The sequence below is a fragment of the Suncus etruscus genome, chromosome 11 (assembly GCF_024139225.1).
Source record: "Suncus etruscus isolate mSunEtr1 chromosome 11, mSunEtr1.pri.cur, whole genome shotgun sequence".
NCBI lineage: Eukaryota > Metazoa > Chordata > Mammalia > Eulipotyphla > Soricidae > Suncus > Suncus etruscus.
Genome location: NC_064858.1, coordinates 36,749,207 through 36,754,154, shown reverse-complemented (window position 1 = coordinate 36,754,154; position 4,948 = coordinate 36,749,207). Strand labels below are relative to the sequence as shown.

General features: G+C 35.0%; 1 pseudogene; it reads left to right on the top strand.

The window, feature by feature from the left end:
• Window positions 1–1,649: 1,649 nt before the first annotated feature.
• On the top strand, window positions 1,650–2,528 carry LOC126022049 (nucleophosmin-like; annotated as a pseudogene).
• Window positions 2,529–4,948: the final 2,420 nt, after the last annotated feature.

Here is a 4,948-nt window from a genome sequence, read left to right as displayed (position 1 = left end):
TTTTAGAAAACATGGATTTGACGTAAATACAATATGATTCTAGTAATTCCTTTTGACAATATGATTGCATTGAAAATAAATTAAATTGAAATTTTAACTGCATTGGTGTGTATGTTTATTTCTATTTTAATATTCCAAAATGTTTCATTTTCTTTAAGATATTTCATTGCGTAATTATATCAACTTTTATAGTCCACAATTTGTTTATAAACTTTCTCCACAAGAGTATACATCTTAGTAATCCATTATCTTTATTTATGTTTTATTTTCTACTTTATTTAATATTTTATTTGACAAAGCTTTAAAAATACACTGGCAACTCCAAACCTAACACCAGTGTTAGTGTCTTTTGACCAATGAGATGCTTCCATTAATCTCATATCAAAACTTTGTAAATTCATTTTTTAATAATTTTTATTCTGATCAAAGTGAATTACAAATCTTTCACAGTAATATTTTAGGTACATAAGTGACATTAAATCGGGGATTGTCACCACCAGTGGTGTTCTCCCTCCACCCCTGTTCCCAGCATGCATCCCATATCCTCCTCCTTTGCCCCCCCCCCCCCCGGACTACTAGTATAAGTGATCCCCTCTCTGTATAGCTAGTTGTAGAATGGGTATGGATTCTTTTGTCATTGACTTTGGATTTGGTGTTTAAGTCTGATTTTTTTTTCATTTTTAAGGAATATTCTAGTTTAGCTCACAAGCTTACCAAACTATTATTATTTTGATGTACATAATCATGTCATGTCTAAACATCTATATGTCCAACCCCTGATTTCTTTAGAGTCCTTACAATATATGATTTTTATACATCACTGGCACAATTTTTTAAACCTTATGTAGCAATCGCACATAACTATTTTTTAAAAAATTGTCTGAAAGTTCACTGGGAGTTTGTGGAAAATGAAGAAAGTTCACATTCACGACATTTAAAAAAATAAATACATTAAACTAACAAAGGTATTATTTAATCACAACTATATATTTATAGAAGTATTTATATGTGAGATTTATTCTCATCATTGGCATTTAAATAATGTTAAGTCACAGATAAGTATTTCCAAAATTAATAGTCACCTGAGCATAAAGTGGATTTTAGCAAAAAGTTATTGAATTTCACCATTTAAAAGTAGTATTTTATATAGTTTATTGATTGAGAGTAACACCAGTGAAAGTATTCACTCCATTCAGAAGCAGAATAATTCATCTATTTCAAGCTATACAATTACATTTGAACTGAAAAATCTAGGATTACAGGGAAGTTAATTACTAATTTTTTACATTGATCCAATTCATATTTCTCAATAACAACTAAATCAACAAGCTTAGTAATCATACCTTTATTAAATTTTCAAAGGTGTGTGTCCTCTAAAAACTTTGTAAAAAAATACAATTTCCAAAATACTGAATATAGTATATAATGAAAAAAAGCAGGCCAAGCTACCCTACAAAATTAAATGCATTAAATTCTCTTTTAAAAGCCTGGATTCTCATGTATATTCTTAGTTACTAAAATATTTCATTTCGCCTTGGTGCGAGTCCGCTGTGCGCACTGCTGCTGTGCTGTGCTCGGCTGCAACTGCCGCCTGCCTCTGCCGTTGCCGCCTCTGCCGTTGACGCAGCACGTGCCAGCCCCGCGCTCTCATGGAAGATTCGATGGACATGGACATGAGCCCCTTGAGGCCCAGAACTACCTTTTCGGTTGTGAACTAAAGGCAGACCAAGATTATCACTTTAAAGTGGATAATGATGAAAATGAGTACCAACTGTCTTTGAGAACGGTCAGTTTGGGGGCTGGTGCAAAGGATGAGTTGCACATTGTGGAAGCAGAAGCTATGAATTATGAAGGCAGTCCAGTGAAAGTCACACTGGCAACTTTGAAGATGTCTGTACAGCCAACGGTTTCACTTGGGGGCTTTGAGATCACACCCCCAGTGGTTCTGCGGCTGAAGTGTGGTTCCGGGCCTGTGCATATCAGTGGGGAGCATTTGGTGGCTGTAGAAGATGCAGAGTCAGAAGATGAAGAGCAGGAGGATGTGAAACTCCTAAGCATATCTGGAAAGTGGTCTGCCCCTGGAAGTGGCAGTAAGGCTCCTCAGAAAAAAGTAAAGCTTGCTGTTGAAGAAGATGAAGATGATGAAGACGATGATTATGATGATGATTGATGATGAAGATTTTCTTTTTCTTTTTCTTTTTTTTTTTTTTTTGGTTTTTGGGCCACACCCTGTGACGCTCAGGGGTTACTCCTGGCTATGCGCTCAGAAGTTGCTCCTGGCTTCTTGGGGGACCATATGGGACGCCGGGGGATCGAACCGCGGTCCGTCCTAGGCTAGCGCAGGCAAGGCAGGCACCTTACCTCCAGCGCCACCGCCCGGCCCCGATGATGAAGATTTTGATGACGAGGAAGAAAAAGCTCCAGTAAAGAAATCTATTCGAGATACCCCAGGCAAATATTCACAGAAATCAAACCAGAATAGAAAAGACTCAAAACCTTCAACACCAAGATCAAAACATTGGTATTAGAGAATTATACCTTAACAAGGATTATGAATAATTATGAATATTTTTTGCAAATGTGTTTGTAATAAAATATCAGTATTGAAGCAAGTTGCAAGATTTAACAATATTGAATATATATTTAGAAATATTTGTTCTATTACAGTGAGAGCTACTTTTTTTTTTTTGTGGGGGCATATTTAGCTATCTAGATTTGGAGGTTACTCCTGGCTCGGTATTCAGGATTCATCTCTGGTTTTGTACTCAGGGATAAATAAATCCTGGCAGTGCTTGGGAACAATTTACCATAAAGAGTATCTAATTACATTCTACCATTTACAAGGTAAGTACCTAGACCCTTGTAGTATCTCTGACAAATAATAACATTTTTGTTTGTTTGTTTTTGGGGGCCACACCCATTTGATGCTCTCCTAATATAAGAAAAATACACATGAAAATAGGAGCATTATAATGTGTAAAACTAATTACTGACTCAATAAAGTCAGTAAATATAAGAAATAAAGTTTGTAAAAGGCAATAATCTGTAAGAAATACTGGAATAGGGACCAGAGCGGTGCCACAAGAGGTAGGGCGTCTGCCTTGCATGTGCTAACCTAGGACAGACCTTGGTTTGATCTCCTGGCATCCCATATGGTCCCCCAGGCCAGGAAAAATTTATGAGAACATAGTCAGGAGCAGCCCCCGAGTGTCACTGGGTGTGGCCCCAAAAAACAACACACACACACACACACACACACACACACACACACAAAACAAAGAAATACTGGAATAGCATTTTGAACTTGACTATTTTAACTTGGAATGTTAGACCACCCAAATTAGACAAAAATATTTTGCCTGCTTCACTAGTTAAAGCATATTAAAGTCAAATATTCATACTTTCCTTGAGTACTGATATGAACAGAAAATAATTCAAATACATGAAAATGTTGATGGGCTTGAAAGCAATTAGAACAAGATAGCAGATAAATTTGAGAGAGAAGGGTACATCTAGATAATGCTGGATATACAAAGGAAGTAGTTGCATTTTGTGTTTGGACCAACATCTGATGCTGTAGAAAAAAAATCCTGAAAATCCCACATGTAGAGCATGTGTTCTGGATCTCTGGTACATCTTTCTTGGACCCAAAATTTACAATTATTAAAAGCTCTGAAGTTTTTTTTTAAACATAGTATTGCCTTCATCACTACAATAGAGTTCATGTGGTATATTATAACATATTTACCCATTCTGAAATTATAAGCATATGTACATCAAAAGCAACATTTAATAAAATTTATCTCCTGAATAGATTGCAGTTCAATACCTATAACCTACTTTCATATGGAAAATGTTGGTCTCTCCTGTGTGTTTGGAGAAACAATATTAGGAAGTCTTGGCACCTCTAACTTAGTTAAGATGAGGAAATGAAACAACAGAATGCTCAACTCGTGATTAACACTGAATGCACTTGTCATGTCTTCTGTTGTTTCATAAAGCATGAAACAATAGGCATGGAAAATTTAGAAAAATAACCATACAGATTATGAAGATATAAAGCAATATCTCTGGTTTTGATAATTAAGATCAGATAAGTTTAACATTTTATAAAATTAAATAAGAAAATTGTAACTGTTGAAAACTAGAAGTGCTGTCACTATCTCAAGTTTACAAGATTTAATTGAAGTATTTAATCAAGTTAAATATTATATCATAATTTCTCATACTGAACATCTTTGAGCTCAATTTCTGCATTACTTTCAACATAAGACGAACAAGATTTCCTTGAAAGTCTAATACAGTTTAAGTATTACGTGCAATGTAGAAAGATATTATTTAATGTTCCAGTCATGTGTGCATGAAATTGATGAATTAAGAATTTTGTATATCTCATGTTTAGTGAAGTTTACTCAGGAAGTCATTCAAAAAATTAAAATAAAACATCTATTTAGAAAAAAGATAACGAGAAAGTCTGAGTATCCACTAAAATTTTCTATGAAAATAAAGTTAGGTCAAGCATTTAGCAAAAATTAGGCATTCAACATCTAAATAGGCATTCAATAGCATTACCATTTAATAGCTCAGTGTAAATAGAATGGAAGACAGAATTTAAAAAGATTGAAAATTAAGCTGAGAAAATTCGAGAGGACAAAAAGTGAAGGACTTTGTTTTCCATAGTAAGAATTAAGACTTCAATTTTTGATGGATCTATTAAATAATTTTTTTTTTGGTTTTTGGGTCGCACTCGGCAGTGCTCAGGGGTTACTCCTGGCAGGCTCAGGGGACTATATGGGATGCCGGGATTTGAACCACTGATCTTCCGCATGGACGGCAAACACCTTACTTCCATGCTATCTCTCCGGCCCCGAATCTATTAAATAATTTAAGCAAGGGAGTCATGTATTTATACTTAATGTTCACACTGCTTGTCATGTGGAGACAGAAC